This window comes from Symphalangus syndactylus, chromosome 3 (genome assembly GCF_028878055.3).
Source record: "Symphalangus syndactylus isolate Jambi chromosome 3, NHGRI_mSymSyn1-v2.1_pri, whole genome shotgun sequence".
In the NCBI taxonomy this organism is placed as follows: domain Eukaryota; kingdom Metazoa; phylum Chordata; class Mammalia; order Primates; family Hylobatidae; genus Symphalangus; species Symphalangus syndactylus.
This window is the reverse complement of record NC_072425.2, coordinates 12,653,151-12,666,830: the sequence shown is the minus strand read 5'-3', so window position 1 is coordinate 12,666,830 and position 13,680 is coordinate 12,653,151. Positions and strand designations below refer to the sequence as shown.

Sequence of the window (13,680 nt, the reverse complement as noted above, 5' to 3'; positions counted from 1 at the left end):
TTTTTTTACACTAAGTCTTTGAATTCTTTGTGGATCTTACAGCACATCTCAAATTGGACATTAGCTACCCTTTAACTATTGTGCCACATGCAGCTAAGTGTCTAGACTATTGGACAGCTCAGTAAAGATTGGCATGGGAGAACCAGGAGTGGGAAATAGAGATTAGGTCAGCCAGCCTGACCCGTCTTTGAACCTTGGGTGGGACACTCAAACTGCTTGAGCTGGGAGATGGTGGATGGGTGGGTGATAATAACAACTTCTATGGTTGACACAAGGATTTTATTGGAAAATATGTGGAAAGCCCCCAGTAAACTCTCTGGCACACAATAGCTGCTTTTGCAAATAGTGGCAATTGCTATTCATGTTTCCATGGAGAATAAAGATAATAATAAAAAGGACATTATATAAACTTTCTTAAAAGTTTGTAAGATAATAAGGGAAACTTGAATATGTTTTGTATGTGTGTGGGTTTTTTTGTTTTTGAGACAGGGTCTCACTCTGCCACCCAGGCTGGAGTGCAGTGGCTTGATCACCGCTCACTGCAACCTCTGTCTCCCAGGCTCGAGTGATCCTCCCACCTCAGCCTCCCAAGTAGCTGGGAGTACAGGTGTGTGCCACCACACCAGGATAATTTTTGTATTTTTTGTATAGACAGGGTTTTGCCCTGTTGCCCAGGCTGGTCTCAAACTTCTGAGCTCAAACAATCTACCTGCCTCGGCCTCCCGTGCCTGGGATTACCATGCCCAGCCATGTGTGTGTTTTTAAAGAGTCCTCTTCCAGAAGTACATACTGAGATATCGATGGGTAAGATTATATGTTATATGGAGGAGCAGAGGTAGATGGGGGAAAGTGAAACCAGATTGGCTATCAGCTGAGAATTATTAAGACTGGGATTCATTCTACTGTTCACTCAACTTATGTTTGATAGTTTGATAGTTTCCATAATGAAAACTTTAGAGATTTTTTTATTCTTTATTTTTGTTTTTAGGGACGTTATGTGGGTACTCAACATGCCTTGAGTTTTCAGATTCTAAGTTGTTATTTTGGGAATTTCTTGGTTCTTTATTTTGTTGTTAGAGATGAGGTCTCCCTCTGTTGCCCACGAGTGCAGTGGCATGATCATAGCTCACTACAACCTCGACCTCCTGGGCTCAAGCGATCCTCCCAACTAGCTGGGACACAGGTGTGTGCCACCATGCCCAGCTCAGGAATTTGTTGGTTATGGTGACTGCCTGGTAGAAATAAACAGGCCGTGCGGACTCTTGGGCACCATAAGCAACCTGTCCACTATCCACTGTGATGGTCATTGCTGGAAGGGATGAAGATAACACGATACTACTAGCAATCACTTTACTTCCTCTGCATAATATCAACAGGAAAATGACTTCTGTTTTTATCTTTGCCCAAAACATTGATGTCTTGTGTTGTTTGCACCGGGAGGAGGTAGTTGAAGTCTGTCAAAATGGTAGTTGATTCTGTTCAACTGTTTGATTTGTGTGTGTTTGTGTGTGTTTTCATAACAGATGTAAATATGTAAAAGCTACCTGTGGTAATCACTTTTATCAATTGTTTAATTACTCAGGTGAAGACTAATTTTTTAGAAAAATAACAGCTACATTGAGCTAGAATTTGCATACCATAAAATTTATGCTTTTAAAGTGTGCATACTTTATATATCCACAAAGTTGAGCAGCCATCACCGTTATCCAATTCCAGAACACTTTCTGTCCCTCTCAGTCTGTGGAAACCACTTTCGGTCTCCATGGATTTGCCCATTCTGCAAAATTCATGGAAATGGAATCATACAATATGTGGTCTTCTGTGTCTGGCTTCTTTTACTTAAAATAATGGGTTTTTAAAAGTTTCATCCACATTGTAACATGTGTCAGAACTTCATTCATTTTTATGGACAAAAGGAGTGGATAGACCACATTTTGTTTTTCCATTCAACAGTTGATGGGCATTTGGGTCGTTTCCAATTTTTTGACTATTATGAATAATGCTGCTGTGAACATTTGTGTATAAGTTATTGTGTGGACATATGTTTCCAATTCTCTTGGATATTTACCTAGGAGTGGAATTGTTGGGTCATATGGTAACTCTGCTTACATTTCTGAGAAACTGCCAAACTGTTTTTCACAGTGGCTGCACCATTTTTCATTTCCACCAGCAATGTATGAGGGTTCTTATTTCTCCACATCCTCATAGACACTTTTTATCATCTGCCTTTTTGATTACAGCCATTCTTGTGTGTGTGTACTGGAATCTCATTGTGGTTTTGATTTGCATTTCTCTAATGACTAATGTATTAGTCAGAGTTCTCTAGAGGGACAGAACTAATAGGATAGATGTATATATGAAAGGGAGTTTATTAAGGAGAATTCACTCACACGATCACAAGGTGAAGTCCCACGATAGTCCATCTGCAAGCTGAGGAGCAAGGATGCCAGTAGTGGCTCAGTCTGAATCCCGAAACCTTAAAAGTAGGGAAGCCAAAAATGCAGGCTTCATTCTGTGGCTGAAGACCGGAGAGCCCCTGGCAAACCACTGTGTAAGTCCAAGAGCCCAAAAGGTGAAGAACTTTGAATCTGATATTGGAGGGCAGGAAGCACTCAGCACGGGAGGAAGATGAAGGCCAGAAGACTCAGCAAGTCTGCTCATTCCAACTTCTTCTGCCTGCTTTCCTTGTTTTAAATTTTTTATTTCCACAGGGTTTCGGGGAACAGGTGGTATTTGGTTATATGAGTAAGTTCTTTAGCGGTGATTTGTGAGATTTTGGTGCACCCATCACCCGAGCAGTATACGCTGAACCCAATTTGTAGTTTTTTATCCCTCATCCCCCTCCCATCCTTTTCCCCAAGTCCCCAAAGTCCATTGTATCATTCTTATGCATTTGGATCCTCATAGCTTAGCTCCCACTTTGGAGTGAGAACATACGATGTTTGGTTTTCCATTCCTGAGTTACTTCACTTAGAATAATAGTCTCCAGTTCCATCCAGGTTGCTGCAAATGCCATTAAGTCATTCCTTTTTATGGCTGAGTAGTATTCCATCATATATATATATATGTATATATGTGTACATATTTATACATACATATATGTATACATATATATGATGGAATACATACATATATATACATATGTGTGTGTGTGTGTATATATATATATATATATATATATATATATATAGCATTTTCTTTATCCACTCATTGATTGGTGGACATTTGGGCTGGTTCCATATCCTGGCAATTGCAAATTGTGCTGCTATAAACATGCATGTGCAAGTATCTTTTTCATATAATGACTTCTTTTCCTCTGGGTAGATACCCAGTGGTGGGATTGCTGGGATTGCTTGAGCAAATGGTAGTTCTACTTTCAGTTCTTTAAGGAATCTCCACACTGTTTTCCACAGTGGTTGTACTAGTTTACATTCCCATCAGCAGTGTAGAAGTGTTCCCTTTTCACTGCATCCATGCCAATATCTATTTATTTTTATTTTATTATGGCCATCCTTGCAGGAGTAAGGTGGTATCTCATAGTGGTTTTGATTTGGATTTCCCTGATCATTAGTGATGCTGAGCACTTTTTCATATGTTTGTTGGCCATTTGCATATCTTCTTTTGAGAATTGTCTCTTCATGTCCTGAGCCCACTTTTTGATGGGACTGTTTGTTTTTTTCATGCTAATTTGTTTGAGCTCCTTGTAGATTCCGGATATTAGTCCTTTGTTGAAGGTATAGATTGTGAAGATTTTCTCCCACTCTGTGGGTTGTTTGTTTACTCTGCTGACTGTGCAGGGGCTCTTTAGTTTAATTAAGTCCCACCTATTTATCTTTGTTCTTGTTGCATTTGCTTTTGGGTTCTTGGTCATGAATTCTTTGCCTAAGCCAATGTCTAGAAGGGTTTTTCCAATGTTATCTTCTAGAATTTTTATAGTTTCAGGTCTTAGATTTAAGTCTTTGATCCATCTTGAGTTGATTTTTGTATAGGGTGAGAGATGAGGATCCAGTTTCATTCTCCTCCATGTGGCTTGCCAATTATCCCAGCACCATTTGTTGGATAGGATGTCTTTCCTCACTTTATGTTTTTGTTTGCTTTGCTGAAGATCAGTTGGCTGTACATTTTTGGGTTTATTTCTGGGTTCTCTATTCTGTTCTGCCTGCTTTTTCTAGCCATGCTGGCAGCCGACTGGATGGTGCCTACCCAGTTTGAGGGTGGGTCTGCCTCTCCTGGTCCAGTGACTCAAGTGTTAATCTCCTCTGGCAACACCCAGAAACAATACTTTGCATCCTTCAATTCAATCAAGTTGACACTTAATATTAACCATCACAACTAATGATGCCAAGTATCTTTTCTTGGGCTTATTGGCCATTTGTGTATCTTCTTTGGAGAAATGTCTTTTCACATCCTTTGTCTATTTTTAAATGGGTTATTCATCGTTTTCATTGTTGAGTTGTAAGAGGACTTTTAAAAAATGAGTTCTAAATGACAGCTGACAGAGTGGACATAATTGAGCAGATAGTAAAAGTCCTTTGAGATATTAATCATACTGTACCTCAACCCCACTGCTCACCAGCACTCCCAATTTACTAGGTATGAAAGGCTTTCATCATGAAAAAAAAGATATTTCAACCTAAATATTTCCAAAACTTTTCCATTAAAGAGAACAGAGGGAGGAGGAGGACATCATTCCTTTTTATACCTTGTGTTTCCTGAGCACCTGCTGGCATTTGAGTGAGTGATTGCTCTCTGGGAATTGTTCCTAATGAGATATGAATACGAGTTTCTAAAACTCAAGCTGCTGTGAGATCAAGGCCACCTCAGTAGTGATCACTGGGTCTGAAGAGAACACATAGAAAGGAGAGTCACTTTATCTAAAGGGTTAGAGAGGGCTCAGGAAGGACATAGCATGAAAGCTAACCCAGTCATTCTCAAGTCTGTCTGCAGGACATTCTGAGAGTCCACAAACTGATCTGCAAACATAAGAAATAGAGCAAACATTGATTAATGGAATACTCCATGCCAGGCACAATCTAGGCCTAGAGAACACAGCAGGATACATAGTGAGATAGAGTCCCTGCTTTATGAAACTGACATTTTAGTGATGGAAAGTGGTGGGATGTATTAAGAAGAGAATGAAGTAGGATGAATGGACAGAGTGATGCAGAGGTGCCATTCTGATAGAAAAGGAGATCTTTGAGTAGTCACCTGCATGCAGTCAGGAATCGATGAGGCTGTGAGGCTATCTGTGCGAAGGGTATTCCAAAAAGGAAGAACAGCAGGTGCAAAGTCCTGGGGGAGGCTAGGTGTGGCGGCTCATGCCTGTAATCTCAGCAAGTTGGGAAGCCAAGGCAAGAGGATTGCTTGAACCCAGGAGTTCAAGGCTGGACGCCCATCTCTACAAATATAAAAAATTAGCTGGGAATGGTGGTGTGCACCTGTAGTCCCAGCTACTAGGGAGGCTGAGGTGAGAGGATTGCTTGACCCCAGGAGGTCAAGGCTGCAGTGAGCTGTGATCGCACCACTGCACTCCAGCCTGGGCACCAGAGTGAGACCCTGTCCCCACCCTCCCCCTCACAAAAAACCCCTAAAAACAAAAACCCAAAGTCCTTGTGGGAAGTAGCAAGGAGACCAGAGTGGCTGGAACACAAAAGGAAAGGGAGAAGGTGGATGGGAGCTGAGATCAGAGAGGCGAGGGAGGCGAGGTCTCATTGGACCTTTCACTTGACCTTGAACATCTACTGCGGAGCAAAAGAACCCTTGGGCCACACATCAAGGATGTGCATGCACATTCCAAAAAGTCTTTATTGGAGTCAGCTCACGTTGGGTCTCCCAATCTTGTTGGCGTGTCTTCTTCTCATGGCAGAAGAATGTCTGAGGGATCCCTTGACTGGATGGTGTGTTCTGTAGGCCATTCCCTTTGAGAACATCTCTACTAATCAGAGTCTGGTTTTCAGAAAAGTCCACACCTCCGAGGAACATACATAGAGGTTGTAGAAGGAAGAGAAGGCTTGGGATTCAAACAGAAACAAAAACAAAAAAATACACTGGCCAAATCTGGCTTTTTGGAGGCTCAAGACATCCCCTTTGTCTCTCTGTCCTATCCACTATGGACAAGTTTCCCAAACAGTTATCCTCCTTGTTACTGGAGAGATCCTGCCAAGTCCTCATGTTCCTTCCTTAGAGGGGCTGGGTGTGCTTAGCCTGGAGCAAGAGAAAGATCATGGCGGTGACCTTCAACTCACCTTCATGTCAGCCCAAGAGAAGATTCCTTCTAGGTTATCTTGTAGCAATAACAAGAACCCATTGCAGGAAAGCTGTAGGGAGGAAGATTTCAGCCTAATATTGCAGAGGACTTCCTACAGTTGGAAAGGCAGTGAGTTCCCCATGACTAAAGGTATTCAAGTAGACATTAAAAGGACATTCATCTGGGACTCTAAGCAGGAGATCCCTGCATTGCTTGGTAAGTTGGACCAGAACTCCCTCAGAGCTAAGATTCTGTAATCATATTGTGCTGTCTTTCTTCTGGGTAAAAATCCAGACCATTTTTGTGACATCGTGAATCTCATCTGTGAAGGAGAACCCTGTGGAACAAGTTGAAGGTCATGTATAGTACACCCTGAGTCTTCTTCCTGGAGTTGTGTGCTGTTAAGGGGGCTTTAATTAAGCTTTCCCCTCCGGGCACAACCAGCTTGTTTTGGTGGGTGCAATATGCCATCCCAGAATATGTCAAACTTCATTTGCAAAATATCAGACTGCTGTTTTTTTTCCAGAGCCAATCTGCAGAGTAATACGTTCAATAACTTTTGCTCTTTTTGCTCTCAAAGATAGGTCTCTTTTTGGAGTCGATAGCGCAATAAATGCGGATCTGGTGCAAATTCCAATGGAAAGAAAATATATTGTTATTTAAAGGCCAAATAACGGCTTAAAATTAGAGCTGTGAAGGCATTGAAAAACACCAGACTTCCCAGATGGCTTGGAGATAATTCACTTTGCACTCAGTCCACTCACACGCTAAAAAAAAATACTTTTGACTCTGTTTCTCCTCAGATTGAAAGTTGGTGCCTGCTTTAAACATATGTGCTTCTCTCTTTAAATTTAGCTCTGAGTCATGTTGTATTACATTAGGAATTCAGCAGGCAGGCACTTGGAAAATGTACATCAATGCGTTTATTTTTAAATTATATAAAAATAAAAATATATATGTTTAAATATATTAGGCTATATTTTTGCCCAATTTCAAAATGGTTGTTCTCCAGAACAGATTAGATAAAACAATAATAATGATGATTACACTATGGTTCTGGAACACTGCCCGTTCCCAAGGATCCCAAACCAACTTGACAAACCCTGTCGCTTCTAGCCCCCAGTCCAGCTATGCGCGGGACTTGTCACAGAAACCTCCGCCTCCGTGGAAGACCAGGCAGCTCCCCGAACAGCTGCAGGGTGGCCTAATTAAGATGCTCCTTCCTCCAGAGTGTCAGGTCTCTGGGCAGAAGTCAGCAAAGGCTGGGGGCTGGGGACAGTCAGGGAGGCAGAGGCAGACAGTCTGGAGGGACATGTTTAGCTTAGTGGCTAAGCTCATGGGCTGAAGGCCCCACCAAACAATGCTGGGCGCAAATCCTGGCTCTACCCCTTCTAATCTATGCATCCTTAGAGAAGTGATGGGGCCTCATTTGTGTCTCAGTTCCTCACCTGTGAAATGAGTAATGGTTCCTACTTCCCAGGGTTGCTGTGAGGACTACCAGGGATAATCCCTTGGATTCATTTAGTCATTCACTCATCACATGTTTATTAACATCCATAGGACAAAGTGGTGAATAAAACGAACAAACCCATAATCCCAGGCCTCATAGAGTCCATGGTCTAGTGGGTAGGGAGACATGAATGAATAAAAAACCCTGATGATTTAATCAGAATTGTGATGAGCGCAATGAGGGAGAATTTGTAAAGTAAGGCCCACCCAGATCAGAAGGCTCCAGAAAGCTTCAGCAAAGAAGGAATGTAGACTGTGGTCCGGTGCCTGCCACACAGTAAGTGCCTGTTAGTTCCTGTATGCATTTCCTATGGTTACTGTCACAAATTGCTGCAAACTTAGTGACTTAAAATAACGTATATAGGTCGGGTGCAACGGCTCATGCCTGTAATCCTAGCACTTTCGGAGGCCATGGTGGGCAGATTACCTGAAGTCAGGAGTTCAAGGCCAGACTGGCCAACATGGCAAAACCCCATCTCTACTAAAAACACAAAAATTAGCTGGGCGTCTCACACCAGTTAGAATGGCGATCATTAAAAAGTCAGGAAACAACAGATGCTGGAAATGATGTGGAGAAATAGGAACGATTTTACACTGTTGGTGGGAGTGTAAACTAGTTCAACCATTGTAGAAGACAGTGTGGTGATTCCTCAAGGATCTAGAACTAGAATTACCATTTGACCCAGCCATCCCATTACTGGGTATATACCCAAAGGATTATAAGTCATGCTACTATAAAAACACAGGCACACATATGTTTATTGCGGCACTATTCACAATAGCAAAGACTTGGAACCAACCCAAATGTCCATCAATGATAGACTGGATTAAGAAAATGTGGCACATATACACCATGGAATACTATGCAGCCATAAAAAAGGGTGAGTTCATGTCCTTTGCAGGGACATGGATGAAGCTGGAAACCATCATTCTGAGCAAACTATTGCAAGGACAGAAAACCAAACACTGCACGTTCTCACTCATAGGTGGGAATTGAATCATGAGAACACGTGGACACAGGGTGGGGAACATCACACACTGGGGCCTGTCATGGGGTGGGGGGCAGGGGGAGGGATAGCATTAGGAGAAATACCTAATGTAAACGACGAGCTAATGGGTGCAGCAAACCATCATGGCACATGTATACATATGTAACAAACCTGCACATTGTGCACATGTACCCTAGAACTTAAAGTATAATAATAATAAATTAGCCAGGCATGGTGGCTCATGCCTGTAATCCCAGCCACTCAGGAGGCTGAGGCAGGAGAATCACTTGAACCCAGGAGGTTGCAGTGAGCTGAGATCATGCCACTGCACTCCAGCCTGGGTGACAGAGCAAGACTCTGTCTCAAAAAATAATAATAATATTAATAATAACATTAATAGTATCTTGCAGTTCTGGAGGTCATAAGTCTGAAATGAGTCTAATCTGGCAAAGAGCAAGGTGTTGGCAGGGCTGGGTTCTTTTTTGGAGACTCAAAGCAAGAATCTGTTTCCTCACCTTTACCAGCTTCTAGAGAATTCCTTGGCTTGCAGCCCCTTCCTCCACCTTCAAAGCACATCATTCCAACATCTGCTTTCATGGTCGTATCTCCTTTTTCTGATTTTGACCCCCCTGATTTCCTCTTATAAGAATCCTTGCGGCCAGGAACAGTGGCCAACACCTGTAATCCCAGCACTTTGGAGGCTGAAGTAGTAGGATCACATGATGCCAGGAGTTCAAGAGAAGCCTGGGCAGCACGACAAGACCCCCCGTCTATAAAAAATTAAAAATTAGCCTGGTGTGGTGGCATTGGTGACCCCAACTAATCTGGAGTCTGAGGCTGCAGTGAGCTATGATTGCACTACTGCACTCCAGCTTGGGTGACAGAGCAAGACTTTGTCTCAAAAAAAAAAAAAAAAAATCCTTGCTGTTTGATTAAGCCCAGCTTAATCTCCTCATCTTAAGATCCTTAATGTAATCACTTCTGCCAAGTTCCTTTCACCTGTCAGGTAACATATTCACAGGTTCTGGGGATTAGGATTTGGAAATCTGTAGAGGGGCATTATTCTCTCTACAACAGTCCGGGAAGTTCAATATCCAAAAGGAGGAATTCCAGGCCAAAAAAAGAGAAAGAGAGAGAGAAAATAGAGGCGAAGAAGTTATCAAAGAAGAATAATACATGGCAATTTCCCAAAACTTTAGGGCAAACATTTCCAGATTTAAAGAGCCTTCAGAATGCCAGTGTAAAAGCATGTCAAAAGCTTCCAAAGACAGAACGTCATACACAAAGGATCAAGGATCAGGCACTGGACTTTTTTTTTTTTTTTTTTTTTTTTTTGAGATGGAGTCTCGCTCTGTCACACAGGCTGGGGTGCAGTGGTGCAATCTCGGCTCACTGCAACCTGTGCCTCCCAAGTTCAAGTGATTCTCCTGTCTCAGCTTCCCAAGTAGCTAGGACTATAGGCATGCACCACCATGCCCAGCTAATTTTTGTATTTTTAATAGAGACGGGGTTTTGCCTTGTTGGTCAGGCTGGTCTTGAACTCCTGACCTCAGGTGATCTGCCCACAGGCATTGGACTTTCTAACATCATCACTGGAAATTGGAAGAAGGCACAGCCCTTCATAATCTTGAGGAAAAATATTTCCAACCTAGAACTTATTGACAATCTTATTTTATTTTTAGAAAGAGGGCCTTGCTATGTTGCCAAGGCTGGAATGCAGTGATTCTTCACAGGCACGACTGTAGTGCACTAGTCAGGCTTGAACTCCCAGCCTCAAGTTATCCTTCCACCATAGCCTCTCAAGTAGCTGGGACTAAAAGCATGCATCACCATGCCCAGCTGATAATTTCATTTCTTTTAGAGATAGGGTCTCGCTATGTTGCCCAGGCTGGTCTTGAACTCCTGGACTCAAGTTATCCTCCCACCTCGGCCTCTCAAAGTGCTGGGATTACAGGTGTGAGCCACTGCACCCAGCCTCCAGCTGATAATTTTATCAATCAAGTGTAAGTGTGCACTAAATACGTTTCAGACATGCCTGGTCTCACTGAATTTTGCTTCCATGCATCTTTTCTCAAGAAGCTACTAGAGGATGTGCTCCATCAAAATGAGAGAGTAAACCAAGAAAGTGGAAAACAGAGAATCCAGGAAACAGGGGATGCAACAGAAGAAAGAGGTAAATGTTATCACAGAGGACCCAGGCCACAGGTGTGCACAGGGCCCAGCACAGCAACCAGGCTGATTGCAGCCCAGGATGGAGGGCTCAAAGCAAGACACAGAACTGATAGGTTCTGAAGTTTTAATTATATTAACAAAAGCTTTAGAGTTGTGACAGAGATCAATTAGCAACTATATTGAAAATATAAAAACCCACCAAAATTACTAACTCTAAGAAAAATGAAATTGTACCAAAAAATGCAATCACAGTGCATTGGGTAGTCAGTGGCATACGATATTTTCCCAAGTCATAGGACAGTAAACACTGAATATTGGTTTAACTAGAACCTGTGATCTTGGGGTGGTGAGACGAGAAGATAAGTGTGTGTGTGCCTGTGTGTAAGAACTAAATCCTTATTTTCTATAGCAGGTGGTCGATTATATGATGTTTAAGCTGAAACATCAAGATAAAACTAAAAGAGTTGAAGGTGGCTGCCTCTGGGACAAGGGATCAGCACCAGTGAGTAGGGCTATTTTTAGAATAACCCTTATAGGGCTACTTGATTTTTTAAACTATGTACATGCATTTCTTTAACTATATATATATACACACACACACATATACACACATACATATATATATACACACACATACACACACACACACACACACACACACACATATATATATATTTTTTTTTTAAAGGGGGAGAGAAGGGAAGGAAATCCTCTCTGAAAAAGGAGGCATTGGCGGCTTTTGGGAAAAGGCGGCCCCTCCGGTGTCTTTGGGTTTTCTCTGACTTCAGCCTCATTAAATCACAGGAGGGAGATGACCTCAGCAAAGGACATCGAACCTGTGGGAGCACCTGTGAGGCCAGAAGTCCTCTGCCCTCTACCCTCACCCTCCCCAGCTATCACACTGCGGTGGCAGACAGGGCCCTGTGAGCGGCAGGTACCTGTCAGTGCCAGAGTCCTCCCAGCAGGCCTGGTGGCCCTGGTGAAGGGGTCAGCTTGGGAGAGACGAAGCTTCTTGGGATGGAGCTGGGTGGGAGAGGTGGAGAGGAGGACTTCACGGCTACATAGTACATTACAATCATGCCTGTGAATAGTCACTGCACTCCAGCCTTGGAGGGAGATGGGGCAGGGGGTGATGGAGAAACTTCCTTGCAATATGGACCTGAGTGGATCCCACACTCCTGACACCCACTGGGAATGTTAATACGGCTCAGCTTGCTCCGGCAGCCAGAGACACCTTCTGTCCCCTGAGGTCTTCAACTCTCTGCTGCAGTCTCCAACTCAGAGAAAATCTCAAGAGAGGGGCACGGCTCCTGGCAGGGGGGTTGGGGAATAAAAGAAAATGTCGCCTCCCATCAACAATGGGTATGTGGCTCCTGAGAGGGCTGACTCCTGGCACACCCCCACCCCAGGCCATGTAGGGTCACTTTGGGTGGGGCTTCTGGGTTCCTAGAGGCAGGAGGGATTTGAGCAAGACCCCAGGCAGAACTCAGGCTCTGCAGCTCTGACACCCTGGAGCTCAGCACAGTCACAAAGAAAAGTGGTGAAGAGTTCAAAGAACATGGGTCACTTCCGGCCTGAGAACGAGAGAATGGCAGGTGACCCTAGATGGCATCCTCTATCCTCTTTTAAAACGTGGCCGGGCACAGTGGCTCACACCTGTAATCCCAGCACTTTGGGAGGCCGAGGTGGGCGGATCACCTGAGGTCAGGAGTTCAGGACCAGCCTGGCCAACATGGTGAAACCCCATCTCTACAAAAACACAAAAATGAGCCAGGCGTGGTGGTGGGTGCCTGTAATCCCAGCTACTTAGGAGGCTGACACGGTAGAATTGCTTGAACCCAGGAGGCGGAGGTTGCAGTGAGCTGAGATCGCACCATTGCACTTCAGCCTGGGCGACTGAGGGAGACTCTGTTTCAAAAAAAAAAAGATGGTCACCATCAAATTCTACTGGGCTTTCAAGGGAAAAAAACATGTGAGATGTGCTATCAAAATACTGAAAGCATAGATTTTAAGTGATGAACATTCTCAAAGGGAGAAGGAAATTCAGTGTGGAGCTCCATGAACAGCGGACGTCTCTAATTTGAACCCAAGAAGGAATAAGCTTATTCCCCAGATTCTCCACACAATCGAAACCCACATCGTAGGGAACTAACTAGCATTGGTGGATGGTAACATGTTAAAGAGCAGGTGTGGGGACAGGATGTGTCTGGGGTCAAATGTTTGGAAAATGCTGAATTAAACAAAGGAAATGGGCAAGAATGCTTAAAACATTAATGTTCATTGTAAACATCCCAAAGAAGTTTATATCTTTTCACAGGTGCACCTGTTTTTAAGAAGCAACGGATGGGATTATAGTTCCGTGGAACACATTTTGGGAAACACTGGCCAAGTATCTCAAGCACCTGAGGGCTTGGCCATCCCTAGCACCTGTCTGCAATATGCTTGGCAAGAACACACATCTGTGAGCTTCTTTGCTCCCCAAACCCCCACCTAGCTAGTGGTTTATGGTTTTTGCAAAAAGGTGTCTGTCTTTCATTAATTTTCTTAGACATGGGGAAGAGCCTTCGAAAATAGGACCTTAGCTGACTCGGTTCTTCTAGTTCTTACTTTTTTTTTTTTGAGATGCAGTCTCATTCTGTCACCCGGGCTTGAGAGTGCAGTGGTGCAATCTCAGCTCCCTACAACCTCCACCTACCACGTTCAAGCTATTCTCCTGCCTGAGCCTCCTGAGTAGCTGGGATTACAGGTGCCCACCACCACTCC

At 43.5% G+C, this 13,680-nt stretch overlaps 1 long non-coding RNA gene across 1 annotated transcript; it reads left to right on the top strand.

The window, feature by feature from the left end:
- Window positions 1-7,796: 7,796 nt before the first annotated feature.
- Window positions 7,797-13,466, top strand: LOC129478756 (uncharacterized). The gene is made up of 5 exons (XR_008656464.2): window positions 7,797-8,033; window positions 10,822-10,918; window positions 11,330-11,419; window positions 11,722-11,851; window positions 13,235-13,466. It is a non-coding gene; the product is annotated as an uncharacterized lncRNA (long non-coding RNA).
- Window positions 13,467-13,680: the final 214 nt, after the last annotated feature.